The sequence below is a fragment of the Protopterus annectens genome, chromosome 6.part0 (genome assembly GCF_019279795.1).
Source record: "Protopterus annectens isolate FY-2018-M chromosome 6.part0, PAN1.0, whole genome shotgun sequence".
NCBI classification, from domain to species: Eukaryota; Metazoa; Chordata; order Ceratodontiformes; family Protopteridae; genus Protopterus; species Protopterus annectens.
In genome coordinates, this window is record NC_056737.1 from 1,261,114,545 (window position 1) to 1,261,135,271 (window position 20,727).

Genomic DNA, 20,727 nt, shown 5'->3' on the forward strand with positions numbered 1-20,727 from the left:
TCACATACTTTACCATAAAGTACTGTGACATGGGCTTCACCCTGGAACATAGAGTATGCCCTTTCTTGAAGGAATCTACTGCTAGTATTATTTATTATTTATTTATTTGCATTTATTTACCGGGATGGTCCACTGGGCCAAAAAGTATCTATTTTCAGTGAGGCCCAGGGATAAAAGCTCCACAGTGAATATATAATACATTTGAATAACAAACGCAGTTTGTTAGAATAACAAGTAAACAAAGTTATTAACAATGTTGCAAATAGAATTACAATTTTGTTGCATTAAGAAGGCAATATAACTGTACATACATCTGTCTAATGACAGTACATGTGAATGTAGATTATCATTTAGGGACAAAGTGAAGGTTTGGAAGGTGGTAAGGATGGAAGTAGGAAGGTTGGAATAGTGGTAGGGGGGAGAAAGTCAGGTTATAGGTTGTGAGGAACTATCATACAAACTGTCACAAGAGCATAGCCACTGGGTGGAGAGAAGATGTTTCAGAGATTTTTTAAAGACAGGAGCATTACTAACGGATCTTAGTGGAGGTAGGAGAGAGTACCATAATCTAGCAGTGGAAAACGAGTTGAGCAATTGACCAGCGGAGAGGTTAGGTTTTATAACTTGCAACAGCATTTGATTTTCAGAGCAGAGGGGTCTGTTAGGGTGGTATGGTGTAAGTAGAGAAGAGAGGGCAGGACAGCTAGATGTATTGAATATTTGTTTGTGGGCAGTTGTTAGATGTATGTTTGTAAGGTGGTGAGGGAGTTCCAGCTAGTCTGGTAGAAGAAGAGAGGTACAGTGGTGAGATAAGTGTCGTCTGTTAGTGACAAACTTGGCAATTTTATTATAGCATGAGTCTAGTTTGGATTTAAGACCGGCCTGTATGTTGGTAAAGAGAGGAGTGCCATAAAGAAGAGATGGGAGCACATAGGAGGAGGCAATGGATAGTTTGGAAGAGTAAGTAAGGAAAATTTTGTGGTGGTATAGCATGCCTAGTTTCTGGTGCGTTTTTTTAATGTTGTTTTGTATGTGCATATCGAAAGATAGGTGTTCATCTATAGCGACACCTAGAAATTTAGTCTGTGAGATGATCTCTTTGGTAGTGTTATCTTGGGAGAGAATGGATCTTTGTTTATAGTAGTGGTCTTTTTAGAGGTGAGTAGCATAAGTTTTGTTTTTTTGGGGTTTAAGGCAAGGTGGTTGTTAGCCATTCATGTTTTGGTGGAGCTAAGAGCTGACTGGGTGAGTTTCAGGAATTTGGGTGGAGGGTTGCAGTGCAGATGATAGTAGAATCATCTGCATTTTGGATGAGCGTGCCTTGACTGAGAGTAGAGTGGAAGTCATTGATGAAGATGCTGAAAAGCAGATGTCCTAAGATGGATCCTTGGAGTACTCCAGTGGTGGTATTGAGAAAAGGAGAGAGAGAGAGAAAGAGAGGGTGTTGCCATCTAGTGGTTGTTGCCTGTCTGGAAGCTAGTTAGAGAACCAGTGCAAGGTGGAGGGAGAGATTCCTAAGTTGGACAGTAGGAGATAGTATCAAAGGCTTTAGAAAGGTCAAGAAATAGTGAGGAGACGAATTTTCTGGCATTGCGAGCCCAACTGACATACAAGGGCTGTAGTAGTGCTATGTTCGGGTCTAAAACCGTGCTGGGTAGCTGACAGCAGGTTATTTTCTAATAGAAAGTTTTGAAGTTGTCTGTGAATACATTTCTCGAGGATCTTTGAGAGGGGAGACAGAATGGTGATGGGTCAGACGTTGGAGATGTTCATGCTATTTCCACCTTTGTGGAGTGGGAGGATGAATGCTTTTTTCCATATGGACCTATTAGGAAGTAAGCTGACAGGGTAGACGATGGAGTTTGCGGCTTTTTGCAGAGATTCTGGGGGCAGGTTGTCGGGGCATTACTACATGGTTTTAGTTTAAGAAGTAGTTTCTTTACAGTGGTTGTAGGGATGGGTACTAGTGAGAAGTTGTATGAGTCAGGCGAGGAGGTGTAGTTGGGTGGGTCTGATGGGTTAGGATGATTTTGAGGGAAGTTGGAGGTGAGATTAGCTAGGATGTTAATAAAATATGTGCTGAAGAGTGTCGCTATTTCAACGGGACCTGGAATCCGTTGATGAGGCAACAGTTACAAGCGAGAAAAACAATCTGTAAAGGTACAAAGAAATGTTATTGCATGGGAGGTTAGGCAGGGAGAGCAGCAAAAGGAAGCAGAACGGAAGCAGGATAACTAGTAGAGAGCTTATTTAAGGTGTACTCTGTGAGCATTAGTCTCAAGAATATCATATAATGTGCACATAAATCAGACAGGACATTCTATGCAACCAGCACTGACCACAATGCAATCCTTCAGTACACAACATCCTAGGAGAGTTTTGCCAGAAGTGCAGCCTTTTACAAGGAATATGTATGTGTGTGTATATATATATATATATATATATATATATATATATATATATATATATATATATATCTATATACACACACACACACACACACATATATATATATATATATATATATATATATATATATATATGGGTTTACTGCTTTTGATCGAATACCACTTATTTGAAAAAGAGCAGTAGACTGCTCAGTTACGCGAAAGTGCACTTTCACGAAACTCCGTTTAATGAACCGATAAAAAGATTAAAAAAAAAAAAACAGAAAACACTAACATTACATTGAGTAGGTGGCTTCATCTCCCACACCCCCCTACTTAAATATACCAACTCCGAGATCACACTACAGTGGGGAACAGGTAAATTCCCTATTCCCCACTGTAGTGTGCCTCGGTGCTTCAGTTTCCCTGAATGGTTAATTGAACCGTGCTTCGCAGAAGTGCACTTTCGCTTAAGTGCACTTTTGCATAATCGAGGATCCACTGTTCGTTTTCGAACAAGTGGATTTTCGGTCTTTTACAGTAGACCCGTATATATATATATATATATATATATATATATATATATATATATCTATATATATATGCGTGTGTGTATGTGTGTGTGTGTGTGTATTTATATACGCACACTGCTGGATGTTAGGACGTTAAGGTGAATTTGCACTCTTTCCCCTGTTCAGATCCACAGGCCTTCAAGGAACACTCACTCCAGGGTGTTACAACTGTATTTTTTATTGTCTATCCAACAATTCAGTTCCTGTTTAAAGTTGCCAATACTTTTGTAGATTTTATCGCATATGGCAATTTATTTTATAACTCTGCTATACTTTGAGTAATGTTCAGCTCCTGTCTTTCAGTACATTTACACATAAAATTAGCATAATTGGAGTAGAATCTTTGTAATTTTGGTTCCTTATTCAGAATTGGGCTCTCATTGTCTGAAATATTTTGAAGCAGTGTATCCAGAATGTCAGGTAAAGCTTAGATCTCAATAATTTATAAGCAAAATGCATAAACCGAGTTTTTCCAGCCTGTCTGAATATGGTAAAGAAAATAACAACAGAATCATCTTACCTAACCGATACTGAGCAGACTTACCTTGATTTACTTTAGTAGAATAGCTACAGAAAACTATTGTTGCATCTGATTTATATATGCTTAAATTATTATGTATCCAAGTTAGACAGTAGTCAGGAAAGACTAATGTTAATTTCAGTATACCAAATGTAAGTTTAGGAGTTTTGACTAAATAATAATTGACATCAATATATTACTGTATAACAAAATAAAACAACAGATATGTATGAAAGACAGAGGAATATTAATAGATGAAAGAATGTCCTTCAAACCATGTCAGGCAATTCATTACAGTAAGAGTAATGAAACAGGGTGAACTGTTTAAAAGTATGTTCATAAGAGATCCATCACACCTGTGACAGTTGTTTAAAACACTAATAAGGCCAGTACTTGAATATAATGTAGTTCTTAAGTTGCAATCATCACTATACTTTGCTAGCCATGCCTAAGGTTACCTCAAGAATGGTGAAAAAACTAGATTAGATTAAACAAGTCTAGACCAAGGAATGAGCCCAATGGAACATTAGTTCCTAATGTATCTTTCAGTTCATGATATTCCTAAACAAGACATTCTCTGACATCTGCCACCACTGCTTAACCCAAGGAGTAGTAATAGTAAGGATTAATGTTGTATTTTCATGACAAATAGCATTTAGTTGTGAGGTAATGTGTCCAAGTACACAACTATGACTGTAACACCACTATCATTAGCCAAAATGTACTAGATTACAAAACTCTTAGTTTATTCACTGCAGAGTAAATATCAGCATCATCATCAAAACATTGGTAGAACCGGCGCAGGCTATGTAGAAGGACCCAATGACACAAGTACGAACAGTGTTCATAAATATTAACATCATCATCAAAACATTGGTAGAACCGGCGCAGGCTATGTAGAAGGACCCAATAACACAAGTACTAACAACAGTGTCATAATAAATTAACATATCGCCATCATCAAAACATTGGTAGAACCGGCGCAGGCTATGTAGAAGGACCCAATGACACAAGTACTAACAGTGTTCAGAGTCACACAGGTGCTCCCAGTGGGAGTGGGTGTACATCAGGGTTCAGTTTTGAGCCCACTGTTGTTCACACTGGAGATGGACCACATTAAACAACGGGTTGGGGCACATCAACAAAGCTGCTGTATGTGGATGATGTGGCATTACAGGCAGACTTTGAATAAAAAATTCAACAAAGAGTAGGGGAATGGATACAAAACCGAAGGCACATGGGATGAAACTGAGTACAGATAAAGACAGTTTGAATGGCAGCAAATGGGGGAAATCAGAAGAAGCTGAGAATTAAGATAGAAGGGAAAATACTGGAACAGGTTACCAAGTCTCAGGTCTCTAGAGTGGAGGGTGAAGAAAAGTCTGAATGAGGAGGTCAAAAAAAAAATCAGGGGCTGCAAAACTGCAGTGTGTGTGGTGTGGGGTATGACAGAGAAGGCCAAAGAAGTTGAAAAGGTGAACAAAGCAGGGGTGCAAACCAGTACTACCATATGGTACAGAAACCTGGGCAATGAAGGCAGATCAGTTGAGGAAGCTAGGGGTAATGGATACGAACTGTCTGAGGAAGGTAGCAGGATATACACTGTGGGAAAGATGAAGGAATGAAGCCATTACAGCAGAAGCCAAAGTAGCTCCAGTTGCAAAGAAGATCAAAGAGAACAGATTACACTGGTCCGTACACGTGTAGGAAAAGCAGAAGACAATATAGTAAGGAAAACTTGGGACAGAAAAAAAGATGGCAACAAGAAATTTGGGCATCCAGTAAAGAGATGAATGGATTGTGTGAGAGAAGACCTGCAACAGTCAGGCATGACTTTCAAAGATGGCAGGAGAGTGGCACTGAATCAACAGCAATATCAACACCTATCGCAACACCCAAAACCCATATAGAAAAATGGGAAAAAAGGGAACTGATGATAACTAATAGTTGATTATCCCTGCTATCTTTTAATCTCCTAGTTTACCTGGCAGGCAGCAGTGTAGATGACAAGAAGTAACAATCAAGGTTTGGGAACCTACCTGACCAACTAACTACATCCCTTGAGGGGGAGTATTAGGTGGTATAAATACACTATTCAACCCCCGGAGTTGTAAATGTTGCTGCTGTTTGAAACTCTATCCCCCAATATTTCCAAACTGAGCCAAGAGGTCAAAATAAAAATCAGGACCACAGGAAAGCTGAGAACAAATATAACTCCCCCATGTGACCAAACCAAAAAAAATGATTTTATCATTTACCTGATCACCAGATCCATTTAAGATGTCAGGCTGACCACCATTTCTAGAGTGTAAAGTACTTTACCCCCTCTTTCTTAAAGTATTTAAATGGAATAAATACCTTAAAATGAAGACTATCAACTAAATTCATCAGTTTACTTTAAAAGTCTGATTTTTTTTTTCAGGAGACTAAAGATCAGAAAGCAATGTTGGTTTTATTTTATTTCTATGTTAATTGGGGTAAGCCTGCCTTCTGGACACAAGTGTCCATTTTCAGAGGAGAACTGGAGCATTGTCTTATAAAGGGACTTCCTCAAGGTCACACATTAAGCAAATGGAGACTGTGTGACTCAAATACCCAGCCAAAGGAGGCAGCTTCTAAATGGCTCACAGACTTAATTCACTGTATTCCTCTATCCGGGTATCACCATAAACCAGAACTATGAACACTGCACTAGCTCACAGGTTATGTATTACAGTTAAAAACAGGGATCTACTAGTGGAAGCAGCCGTACATTTTACAAAGGCTTATACCTTGCTGAAATACCTTCTTGTCTGGAAAAAGAACCAGTCTGGCCCTTAGCAGTAATGAGCCTGGCTAGTTAGAGAGTCACATCTCAATGATACTATGGTCTCTTTCAGTGGTATCACTGTTGCTTCTAGCTCCACCGAAGCAGACACCCGAGGTCTGTTGTTGTGGTCCTACTTAGTTACTCTACCTTTCTAGCAATCTTTTTTAAATGCCGGAGTTTACTGAACTTGTTTACAGTCATTATCTATAAATTCCAAATAACCAACAAAATGACTTTTCCTATAAAAGTTAAATGGATTAATGTAGAACAGATTTTCAATATATGTTTCAAAGATTCAGATCTTGCTAGCCAATTCTCTGCCATTTACCTTCTTTTCATCAGCTACCCTACTGCCTCTTGCTGGATTTCTTATGTACAGTTTACAGTACTTTCCAAACTACTGCATTTAGTTATTTGCCTCCTTTGTGCTCTTCACTGATGGATTGATTGCTCCTCCCTTTTTCATTATTTCATTCATCTCTTAAACATCCCTAGTCGATGAATGACCACTTTTTTTTGTATTTTCTAGCAATTTCTTTCTTCATTGTCATCATTAATATAAATCCTCTCTATGCTACAGTCTGTTCCCAGCTTTAACACCACTTTTGAGAACAACACTTGATTTATAGCTCCTGCTAAAATCTCTTGCACTTTACCTTTGTATTCTTTTAGCTCACTGCATTCCCACAATATATGATTCCCTGTACTTCTGCTCAGCATCTCCAACTGTGTCCTGTAGCATTTGGAAATCTGTTGCAACCTTGCTAGGGTATAAAAATATATGCGCAGAAAGAAAAACAAATGTGTAGACACTCTCAGGCTATTCTGAATTTTCTCGTTTGTGTTGTATATCTTGTTAAATGGCATATTTCATGTCAGTGAGCACAGGTTATCTTTATTTCTAATTAATGCTCCAATGAGTCCTTTGCCTTCTCTAACTCTTCTTTTCTTATTCCCCCAACGATTTTCAAGCTTTGCTCAACAATCGTTTTTTACCCAGAAAGTTTCCACTGCCTTCAATTATGAGTTCTAAAATGAGGGGTTTATTGCTTACTGTTACTGGGAATATATTCAATATGTTTGCTGTTTGTATTAATACTTTTATTCTGTTTACCAGGTATCCTTCATCTTAAATTTCTCCTTTGCTTTCCTCCATTCCAAACAATTAGCCCTCACCTTTCTTTCTCTGGTTCCAAAATATTACTCCTGTTCATCTTTTCCTCCATATTTTGATGCCATCTTCCTCCCTTTGTGTGATAGGCCTATAAGCAATATTTTGTTTTCATCAAAATGTTATTTCATGTTTGTACAATACATACTTAAGCATTGTGAGCATATAGTTCAAATTGTTGATATATTCCTACTAGCTATTACAAATCTCTTCAACTTTCTGAGTTACTGCACACCACTAGATGCTTTTATTATTCTCTACAGATGGCTGCCCAATCCTCTGCTTGAATCGGCGTTTCTTTAGATGCAGCATATCAAACTAGTCCTTGGGGTCTGGTATTTTTAATACTCCATATTCTTTCATTTGTGTTACTCTTTCTCATGAGATCCAGGATCTCACCAGTGTGCAGGATAAAACCCAATATCATATTCTATACTGTCCAGATATACCTTACTGGGTACTAACTAGAAAAAGCCTGGATGACACACACACACACAGTGTGGGCACACTGATCTTGGTCCCTATTCAGCATCTTTTGTCTTTTCATTTTATTTCATTCTTTATCCTCTCCATTACTTGCCCACATATCCTTTGAACTGAGTCCTCATATGTGAACCCAAATCAGATTCCTCGATATTTAATGTATTATGTTATCCACACACAAGGATAGGCTAAATTTTTGGTCTGGCAAGGATGCCTCGTTTATAAACATTGATCCTGTTTTTCTTCTAAATTCATCCTGTACCCTGTAATCCTGTCTATCTTTTCTAGCATTTCAAATTATCTAAATCTCTACAAATGTTAAACAAATGCTAAGATGTCATCTGCATACACAGCTATCTTGTAATGGAGGTCTGCAATTACATACCAAACCAAGATGGGCGGTCTTAAGTTTGATGTCAGACACTCCAATACAATGCAAATATTACTGCAGACAGTGGTCAGTCTTGACCTTATCCCCCTAGACAAAGCATAGGGAAATGTCATCCAAGACTGCATCTTCATCTTTATGTTAGATCCTTTAATTGTTTATAAGACAAAGCACGGTTAGTCCATAATTAGCAATGTACATGATTATAAATGCATCTCTTTATCATTTTTGTGCTAAAGTTGCTTGCATAGACTGTCTTCTGCTACTGTGACTACTTATTGCTGCTCTTTACAGTGTTGTCTTTTTATTTTCTGTAATTCTACTCCTTTTAACATCTTTTCCTTCACCCTCCATGCAATACTAGGTAGGCCCAACCTATTTAATTTGTGCTAGAAATGAGCCTGCAAGTTCCCAGTTAATAACTAAGCATTTTAGTTCATAATTAGCAATGTGAAATCAGTCTCTTTACATTACTTGTACTAAAGTTGCCTGCATAGACTGATTGTTTATTGCTATCCACTTCGCTCCTCTCCCACCCCCAATTTCCCACCCTCCCTGGACCTTTACATTTATTCCCTTTAATTCCTCCCATAATTTAGTACATACTGCCCACCCATTAAAGACATATGCATTAAAAACCCTCTTTCAGTTTCTACCCTCTGTCAATTCCTGCTGCAGTCGATTACACAGACTTAAAACCTTCTTTACAGACATTCTTTACCCACTTTTTTTGCTACACACTCTTGCTTATCAACACCTTTATCCATCCATTACACTGGTTTGTAAATTATAAAATACTATATATATATATATATATATATATATATATATATATATATATATATATATATATATATATATATATATATATATATATATAAAGAGAGAGAGAGAGATATGGGTCTACATTTTATCGAAAGGATGTTTTATCGAACGTCAGTTAAACCAACCCATTTCTGCAAAACCTCAGTATTCTGAAACATCAGTTTTCCAACTTCCATAACATCAAAACAACAGCCACTTAGAAAATAAGAATAAAACAACACTCATAATAATCCCCTGCACACCCCCACAACCGCTGCAAATGAAACATACCAACTCTGAGATCACACTACAGTGTTGAGGGCTAATTTCCTGATCCTTTCTGTAGTGCAATCTCCTCTAAAAACCAATGAGTGCTCTCAAACTAGTGTTCTAAATGCTAAATATCTCTAAACATACTGGCTTTATCACCATGCCACACAACTAGTACGACACACGTGAAGCTACATCAACACTGCATACTTTTAAGTTGCGCAGCACCAGCAGCACATGTTTCGGAATACTGAGTTTTCCCAGAAATTAGTTTGTCCTTTCAATAAGTAGTGGATCCACACACACACACACACACACACACACACACACACACACACACACACACACACACACACACACACACACACACACACACACACACAAACACCAATACCACAAAAGTACTTTTTTTAGATACTCATATAACTACTTATAGGTACTACTTTGGAGTACTATACTTCTCATCAATACACATTTTTTTTTTGTCCCTCATTTACACACTACTCACTTTTTCACCGCCCCCTTGTCAACAAACTCATACCATCAAGCTTTCTGCACACAATCTAACTGCTCTCCACTACCTTATCTATCTATATACCAACCTGCAAACATCTCCCCACCCTTTACTGCACCTCCTTATTTCCATTTCTCCTAACATTCCTTTCCTTAATATACCACATGGCCATCATCTTACCAAACCTCCATTTTCTTCCACCCACCATCTAAAGTTTCATCATCTCAACTCCCAATGACAGTAAGTCAATTGCTACTGTCTTCTAGACTCCCAACCCTAGCTCACCTCACTAAGTACCATAATATTCCCACATCATATCCCAACTCCATCACAAACACACATGCATTACATCACAAAACCCTCTTTCTCTTCCTATCTTTCCTCTGTAGCAACATACATGCTCAGATCTGTTCTTTTATAGATATAGTAAAGTTAACATAGTTATTTTCAGCAATACTGAAAGTCAGATACAAATACAAATGGCTTCATACCTCTACTCACTCCACCTCCATTCTGAAACTTAGTAGAGATATTCAACTTAACCCCGGACCCACACATCGACTACCCACCACGGCCAACTCATTACTTTCCAATGCTTCCAACTGAAACTAACCTCATTCTTTAAAACATTAACCTCAGAAGTATCTGCAACAAAATTCATGATATCTATGCATTTCTAGATTTTTACTCCCCATGCATTGTAATTGCCACTGAAACCTGGCTAAAACAAGAAATAACTGGCAATGAAATTATTCCCCCAAGGTTTAACATGTTCATGCAGAAAACTTAAAAGAGCAGGTGATATTGCTGTTATTTATAAAAATAACTTAGAAATAACTCCAGCCCATTTTACACCTTCTTAAAATACTAAATGATTTACCACCAGTTAGGACAAGAAGGGTAAAAACTAATACAGCACTATGGCTGACAAAATAGATCAAACAGCTCATGCTGCAAAGAGATAAAGCATGGAAACAATGGTACAAGAATGAAACACAACATGCCTACCGACATTTTACATATCTCAGAAACTGTACCAATATCCTTGTTAAATCTGACAAGAGATCGTACTATAGTAATCTCCAACAAAAGCCCAAAACAACCCCAAGCTTTTTAGTACTCACAAAACAACTATTGCACCCCGTCCTTCTACTTCAAACAACACAGAGTTCATTATCACTCAGTTCAACATTCATTTTATCCAGTCAGTTCTATCACTAATCAATGATCACCTCACTTCACCGCTCCAACTTCCACCAATTCACAAAAGCAACACTCTTGTCTTTTAGTTTTCAGCCTGTCTCAACATCAACCATAAAAAATTTACTAGCCAAATTAAAAGCAACAACCTCAGCTGCCGATAACCTTCCCATTGAGCTCCTTGAGGTGCAGAAGTACTAACCTTCACTGTCTCTATTTTGATCAACAACTGGTCAATAACTGAAAACTATGTCCCATTCATCTGGAAAAACTCAATTATCATACCCCTTCGCTAAGGAGGTACTTCAATAGAGTTAACAAACAGACTTACTGCTATCCTATAATCCCTCTCTAAAACCCTTGAGAAATGTATTCACTCTAGCTTATGAAACACACAACCAAACATAACCTCCTCTCCAATATCCAGCACAGTTTTAGGCCCATTACTACTGCCCTCCTCAACTTCACCAACATAGTAAACAATACAGAAATGAGGATAACCTTGTTCTTCACTTTTCCTTGACCTTTCCAAAGCATTTGACACAGTGACCCACCAAAAGCACCTATTTCTGAACTTGCAACTCTAGGTCACACTTACCCCCCTTCCTGGTTTCACAGTTATTTATGCAATCATCAGCAGGCAACTAAATGGCACAAAACTTTTCAGCATTTCAACCAATCTCTGTTGATGCTCCCTGTTCTATTTAATGTTTTCATAAATAAACTTCATACTGCTACAACACCTGCCATTCTTTTACAATACCCCTATGATTCAATCCTTACCTGCTCTGCCCCATCACTCAAAAATCTTTCACTGACATTGAAATATGGGTGAAAAATTCTAACTTGCTGCTTAATGCAAAAAAAAAAAAAAAAAAAAAAAAAAGCTTATGCTATTTACTCCAAAACACCTTAACCATAAACACACACATTTCATATTATGTCAAGTAATAAAACAAAGACAGAAGCCATAAGCCAAACTAAACTACCCGAAACATAACAGATGACAATCTCAAATTTGATCAACACATAATTCAATCCATCAAGAAAACTCACCAAAAAATTGACTCTCTCTATAGGGCCAAACATTACATGACAGATCAAGCAAGGATTACCTTAGCAGCAACACACCTCCTTCCTTCTTGATTATATGCTAAGGTAATCCTTGCTTGATCTGTCAAGCAAGCAAGGATTACTTTAGCAGCAAGGATTACCTTAGCAGCAACATAGCTCCTTCCTTCTTCATTATATGCTTCTCCTATTCTTACAAATATCAACATTATGTATAAAACTAAACAAGCCTTCTACTACTACAAAACAGCTAAATTTGCAAACAACAAGCCTTACAAAACACACCACTGACTCACATTAAAAAAATGAAACCGGCTTGAACTCCCAAACCAATTGACATAGTTATAACTAATCATTGCCCACAACCTACTGTATTCTCCAGACAAATTCCCAGTATTATAAAATACGCTACTGCATGTGTATCAGTAAGACATTCAACACTGCTGGATACTCTCTCTACTTCCATTATGTGGCCAAAACTCTGGAATGAAAACCCCACACAGTTAAAACAGATGTAAATCTTAAATAGTTTCAAACATTTGCCTAAATAGCACCTACGCCAAAGATGGCTCTGTTTTTCCTGCTCAGCTGGCTAGCTTTACTCAGCTTACTTGTCTCCAAGTCTTACAGCCACTCTGCTTCCCAATCTTTTGTGCCTTATCACTCCTCCTCATACTGCTCTAATTTTGTCCACTCTTCTACTTCCTCCTTCTCTCACACCCACCACTAACTACAACTCTTCCTCTGTCCATTTATCTTCCTGCTCATTTCCATAATTTCTCCTTTCTTATCATCAATTTTTAACCTACGTTAATAGTTGTCTGTCTGTCTAAATTATTACTAACCACAAAATACCTCGGCTTGATCTTTTGCTTGCAGCCAACATACTCTAAATATACTGTTATTGTATTTTATTTTTCCATTCCATAATTAGCCAACTTATGTTAATTTCTCTTTTTTCCCTTTAAAATGCTATGTTCATGTAAGAAATATTTAAAAATTATGTGAACAACCTCACTTACAGATGTTTTTACCCTTATAAATGTGCATCATGTATAACTTACATGTGCAGCTTTTCTCCCAGGGCCTCCGCTGAAAGTGGATTTTGCCCAGTTAGACTTTTCCTGGTCAATAAAGACAAAATAATAATAATAAATAAAATAAAGTGCTCTGGTATCCCAAATCTAAACAATACTCTTCCTGAGCACACTTTCCCTGAATTCAGACTTGTGATTGTCATTTGCTTTTCCTTTGTTCTGGGATAGTTTAATACCAAGGCTACTCTCTGTATATAAATGAATGGTTCTTGTCCTCCTACAAAACTATAGCTTGTCTATAGCTATTTCTGGATAGAAATGTTACAAATCATCCAGCTAACAAAAACATGAGCAGCTTATAGTCATGATTCAAGACTGAAACAGGTCTACTGGAGGATGGCAAGTGTGCATCCTTCCCCTCTTTCAGTATTACCATTGTCACAGCTTTCCTCCATGTATCCGGTATAACCCTACTTTCAAAGCCTTACCAAATGTCTTCACTTAAACTGAAACAAAACATCCAACAAAATCCCATCCGTTCAGGATCTCTTACCATCAGGCTGTCCCATAATCACCTCCTTCAGTTGCAGAATATAGGGATAGGCTGAGCCCCCTTATATACTCTTGAATCTCTCTTTCCTTGTCTCATCCACTTACTACTACCATATATAATTCGCTGTACAAAGTTCTAAATTCCCCTATTATCTCTTCTGGGTTCCTCATTATACCACCAAACTAGACAGGTGTGCAGAAATTGTGTGAGTGGCTCTTTGTTGCTTCAAATATATCACCAATTTACTCTGTTGTGCTGTAAAAACATACATATCAGCCCCTTTTTCTGGAATTCAAGCATAATTCAAGCAACTCACCCAACAGTTCCTAAATCTTTTTTTTTTTTTTTTTTACCCTTCCTCTAGCTCTCTAAGAGTTTTACTTCACCTTGTAAGATTTCACCTACTGCACTCTCATAATTCCAACAAGGGCCTCCATATGTCCACTACTTCATCCCCCATTTAAAGAAATCCAAGGTTTAAATTAACGTCACCCTATTTCCAGTCACTTTCCTGGCTTTTCTTTTAGGAGGTCCTCACACCATGCTCTAAAGCTTGTTTTCTTAAGATAATACAAGGGAAATCTCCAGTGCTTTTTTTATTCTGGAGTCTCACAACTGAGTTTGGACTCTGGCATGGTTTAAATCTTGCCCTACACATACATATTTTCTTCTGCCTAGTCTTGTAGCTATTTTATACCATGCTGAAAAGTAGGTAAAATTACTCCTTGTACTTGTTCTACTGGGATAAACACCAATCTAAATAGTTTTAAATATGTACCAACATGTCTCCCAACCATAATTATGTTCCTAGTTCTTGGTCCCCTACTAACATAGATTATGACAGTGATCAAAGTCCAGTCTCCAATGCATATTGGTACACCCTCATGGAACTCTAATTCTGGCCATGAATTTCCTGTCTGTAACTGGGTAAAAATCAGGTGGGAGGTTTAATCCTATTTCTGTTTTACACTACCCCTTATAACCTGCAAATGCCCTTTGATAGTCCACTACCTTGTTCATTATTTTGAACAAACAATGTTAGAAGACTTGTACAACCAGCTGAATTAGGTAGCCAGCATGGCGCCTTTAAGTTAGGTGCTATCGTCTGCCATTTATTTATTTTAAAGAAATACGGCAGCAGCATTCTTTTATGTGACTAAATTAATACATACATAAATATATACATAAATATACAAACTCGCACTGCCCTACTGGGGCGGTGCTGTGCACCTGACTAATCAATGTGAGATTTATTTACCTTGACATCTCTGTGTGATTCATCTGATGGGAAGAAACAGAAAAACACAGAGTATGCAGCAATAAAGTGCATCTATTGTGGAACGGTGCAGCAGTGGCCTGTGACAGCAAGAAATAAATTTTTTAATCCTGGCAGGAAATCAGATATGGGCAGTGAACAGCTGACCATGGCAACTGTATAGCCCTTATTTTTTTAAGAAGAATAGGTCATTTGAGAGGTATGCAGACAAGAAAGTAGCTATATTTTCTGAGGCTGTTTGTGGAGGAAAGTGGCTGACCACTGTTATTTGCTCATTACTCTAAGTTTACTGGATAAATTTGATTTGTGGAAAGCAACCTGGAATAATTTACTGTGTGACTAGTGTTTATGTGGAACAAAGATGAAATACATTATGTGACCATTTTTATCACAATCAGACATATTAAGTGCATGCAGTCAATATAGTGGCTATAACTGCTGGGTATCAGCTCTCTGTGGATGAAAGTAACTGACACGCTTGTCACTTACTCAGTTTAAACAATCACTAACTTGGCAGTGCAGGACTTGTGTGCACTAAACTGGAATATTTTATTGTGATCACTGTGTTGTTATGTGAAACAAATGTAAAACAGATTACTCTGGCCATTATTATTCTCTTCTTTCTAACCATATCCAGACATTTGAGCCACTAATCGCCAATAAACTAGCAACAACTGATGTGTATGAAGGCCAACTGTGGCTTGAAGTGACTTACCCCTACTGTTGATTGGTTATTGTGAAGCCACAGTCATAGATCTGGAGTGGCAGGTGAACAGTCACACAACATTTTGTATTTGCTGATATCAGTGTAAAACTAGTTTTGCTACAGCTTATGCTTACAGATGTGAGTGTGTGCATGTGCAGGGGGCTCTTTAAGAGTAACAAGCTGGCTATAATTTTTTTCCTTTACCATCATAGACAAACATCAGCAATGCATACGATCTTTGGTGGTTTGGCTAGGATTTGTGTGAAAGCAACTGATCACTGGCAGAGGGCAAAGCAATTAGCATTGCCAATTCACAGCAGTTGGTTCTGGTTGAATTCTTGGCTGTGGCTCCTTGTATGTGGAGCCTGCTTGGCCTACCTGTGTCTGTGTGCATCTATCCACTTACTCTAGTTTTTTTCCAATTCTGCAAAGACATTGCATATTTTAAATAGAAATCCTTCAAGTTGCTAGTCGGTAAGCAGGGAGTGTGTGTGTGTGTCTATATGTGTGTGTGTGTGTGTGTGTCTATATGTGTGTGTGTGTGTAAAAAAATCACAGGTTTTTATCTGTGGATGCATGCAAAATTCTACGGCACATACAAAAGTATTCTGGGTAGCAGTAAAAGAAAAAAAAAAGTCAGTATCTTTTTAAAAGGAAGGCATAAAATGATCATGTAACACCTGGACACTCAGAGATTTTTTGGCAGATCCAGAACCGAGGCTGTATAAGTGTATTTTGACACTGGATTAGTAGGATCTGTGCTCTGATCCCCACAGTCTAAAACCAGCCTGGCTCAGATGTGTACAGAAGGTCACTATTGCTTGTATGTGTGTGTGTGTGTGTGTGTGGGGGTGGGGGGGGGTGGGCAATGTGGTCATGATTTCTTTAATTTACTTCACAATAAAACCTCAGAACTGTGCATAGGAGGTTACTTTTGCTTATGTGTGGGTTGGAGACAGTGTGGCTATTATTTCTGTTACTTTCCTCACAAACCTCAGAGGTGCAGTATGCAAATAATGTTTCTAAAGTTTTTGTCAGAGATGGGGAAGTGAGGTCATTATTTACATAATTTTTCTCACTAACACAGAGGTATGCACAAAAAATCATGACAGTCGTATACAGGCTGGGGACAATGTGGTCATTATTTATTTAACTTTATTCACAGTCAGACCTCAAAAGGTGTGTCAAGTTTAACTTGGACAACTGGATGGGGAACAGGAAATTCATAAGGTGGTGGTTCTCAGCTTACTAAGAGATGCAAATAAGCCAAGGAAAAATGAGATTAATGAACACAGATATCACAATGTTTACTGCTGAACAAATGACTCTAAGAAACTCCAGAAATGCCCAAAAGTTGTTGTTGTGTCTTTCGGCTTTTCCCGGTTAGGGGTCTCCACAGCGGAACTCCGGCCCGCTAATGATTGGAAGTTGATTTTTACATGCCGAGTTACCAGCCCTGACGCACAACCTTCAATGAAGGTACGCCCATTCACACATGTCTCCATGCAGAAGACGCTCTAGCTGAGAATCGAACCGGACAACGTCTTACTGTGAGGCGACAACGCTACCGCAGCACAATGCCCAAAAGTGAAATGTCATAAAAAGTCATTTGCTGTTTATGACACAATTGTGTTACTTTATCACTGTGTACCACCTCACCATTCAGGGCCCTCTTGGAGTATATTAAGTATAAAGTACAGTTGTGTAAGTTAAATGTACCATAATAGATGATGGAATGATCACTTATGTAGTAGTTGCTCCTTCCCCCCATTCCACTTGTTTTTTGGTGTGTTTTTTTTTTTTTTTTTTTTTTTTATGCCAAGGTGTGAACATTTACTTTTTTATTTTTGTTGTTCCTAGCATTGTCCTTTCAGGGCTCAGCCTCCCTCTCTCTGCTGGCAGGAAAGCTTTGAATGAATCTGCACCCAATCTTGTCTTTTAGTCAGCTGACAGTTTGGGTGCTTGAAGGTGCTCTGAAGCTTCAAAAGCTGGCTGACTGTTATATCCCTGGCAGGATATAACTCATACAGCTAACGCTACAGCAGCTGAGATCAATATTGCGAACATCATGTATTAGAGGTAAGTGCTAAGTGCAATCGACTTACTGATCCAGACTACTCAGCATAGCCAACCTGGTGGCTGCCGCACTACACACACACACACACACACACACACACACACACACACACACACACACCACTTTTCATACCAGTGGCAGGAGTGTACCTCAAGGAGAATATGATGATGCTGCTGTACTCAAACATGGTCTGGAACCTGAATCCAGGAAATTGCAAGCTTTAGTGGACACTCTTAGTGGTACCCATTCCTCATCTCTCAAGAGTGTGGAAGCTTTGATTTTATGTATTTTGTGAAGTCACCCCAAAATATCTCTACAGAACCTGAAAAATCAGAATTAATGCCTGAATAATATCTATAACTAGAGGAGCCTACATTTTCCATTTTGTCGAACAAGATTCCCTAAGCCCTATGACAGCCTAACACACTGCAGTATTTCAAGGGGAGTGACTACCATTGATTTCTCTTGGTAAAAGGAAAAAGCTTGCCTTATATAGCTAAAAGTAGTAAAAAATTAACAATGAAAACACTGTCAGTAGAGAGAACCAATGACCAATCAAGCCCAGTGTTTCTTGTATTACAACAGTTACATCTGAATGAGATACACATGCCACTTATGCCGGCAGGGTGTGCATCACCAGGTGTTAGCTGTGGGTCAGAGATGGCTAGGACATCAGGACACTCTGAAAAGGCAAGTGTTGTACAGATACACTTTAGGCAGTGTATCACCTGCAATAAGATGGGCAACATTAATTCATTTGGCAATTTTAATATTAAGGGGTTATATGTGGGGGTTCTGAATTTCACTCCATATTGCTATTAATGGGAACCACAGCAAGAGGTTCTACTGTTCGATTCTCGGCTGGAACGTCTTCTGTGTGGAGTCTGCATGTCCTTCCCGTGGTCGAGTGGCATTCGAAAGACATGCATAGGGCGTGCCTTCATTGAAGGTTGGGCGTCGAGCTGGCCCTTGGCACCGTAAAACTCTACTGCCAATAATTAGCGGACCGGAGTTCCGCTGTGGCGACCCCTAACCGGGAAAAGCCGAAAGAAGAACATTGCTATTAATGGGAAGATTTAACCAATAGAAAATGTGGAAATGCCAGAATTTTTTCTTACAGTGTTGGACTTCTACGCAATACCATTGCGAAGGGGTGTCCCAATTCCAAAGCAATGCATATATGTACTGTGCAAGTGCAATAAAGCATGGACATAGGGCTAATGTGCAGGTGTGTGTGTGTTAGGGCATCCACTATTATGCAGGATATCAGACAGCACTAAAAAAATATTAAAAAATGACTAGCGTTTCTTTACAATTTCCATTCCTTTCTCCACTGCAGTCTCAGCTATTAGCAAACCTTTCACAAATTGCTGTTTACCAAGTTGTATTCTGTCTCCAGTGTTGTGTGTGTGTTTGCATGAATGCATCATATATCTGCTTTAACATTCTCTTAAGGCATAGGTCTCAACATACTAAGAGGCTAATGTGGAACACAGACCACTGTAATGTGTGACAAATGGTCAAAATGTGGAACACCCTATTTTCGCACTGCGCGAAAAACGTACCATGACCATGGCCTTTCAACCAAAATATATAGGAATGTGAATGCCACCTTTAAAATACTGTCCTCTTTCTACTATTTTGTACTGACAGCCCTCTGTACTTTCCAGAATTCCATGCAAATAAAAGTCATGTACACTCTGTACATGTGGTACATAAACAAACAAGGAGGAACCAGGTCTTAACCCCTTTGTTGGGAGGCCCTGAGAGAATGGCAGTGGGTGACCTCCTCCCAACGCTTTCTGATAGCAATGCACATCTCTGGGAAATCCAGCATGATAGCAGACAGACTCAGCAGAGTGATCCACAAATGAGACTAACATTTATGGAACAAAGGCAGGACATGGAGGCAATGGAAAAAATTCAATGAAACCTTGCATCTAATATTTCACTGTCTCAGGAAAAAACAGAACTGCAATTAATTCTGCTAAGCCTATCTACATAAAAGAAAATAGGCATTCATCTTCTCCTAAATACTTCTATAAAATAGTAAAACCGCTAACTGGACAAATCACAGACACAAAAGCACATGACCTTTAACCCAGCCACTGAGCCTCCCCCCAAAAAAGCTACATTTACATCTTCCTGCAGCAACTTTCTATTAGAAACTATTACTACTCTGGCAAACTCAATTCCACCCCATATCTGTCTCCACAAAGATGTAATGACAACACCCTCATTCACAACTCTATCCTATGGCTGAGTAGTGCCTTGTATTCTATTTTAAAAAGCTTATTGTCAAAGAAACAATCTCAGCCCTTAAAGCTAACCAACACTTCAGGGGCAACAATTAACAAGCTGTATTTTAACTTCATAAAAATAGCACAATCTTGTATTGCCAAACCTCTTACTCATGCCCAGACCATAGCTACGACGCAAAGGGGGCAGCAAATGATCCGCCTGTAGTGCAATACCAGCATTCATTCATTATATAAACTAAACACCGGTAATGCAGTTTAATCAAGGCTGAAGCACTTCTACTCCTTCAGTGCTCCATGACCGGTTCTTAGAATGCAGCAAGCAGTAATATTTGAAGCAATTGGTTTGCTGCAATTATTTAGAAAGCAGAACCCCTTTTTTATCATTCTGAATTCAGAAACCGTCATTCCCCTCCAAGAGGGCTTTTTTTCCCTCTCTCCTCAACTTAGAGTTGCAAATAAGTGAGTCTTTCAACTACACAGCTCTCTATTATACACGCCGCAGTTCTGTTGGATAAAGTACCAAAACAAGTTTAATGGTTAAGCACTTTTGTCTGTATAATTACACAGACAAACGTGCTTAACCAGTGAACTTGTTTTACCTGTAGTTGTATAAAGGTACTTGCGTATT

The 20,727-nt window shown here is 38.6% G+C and overlaps 1 protein-coding gene across 3 annotated transcripts in view; it reads right to left on the reverse strand.

Annotated features, from left to right (window-relative positions):
* Nucleotides 1-20,727, reverse strand: part of GTDC1 (glycosyltransferase like domain containing 1) — a 3,282,804-nt gene that overhangs the window by 394,750 nt on the left and 2,867,327 nt on the right. The gene's annotated exons all lie outside the window — the stretch shown is intronic.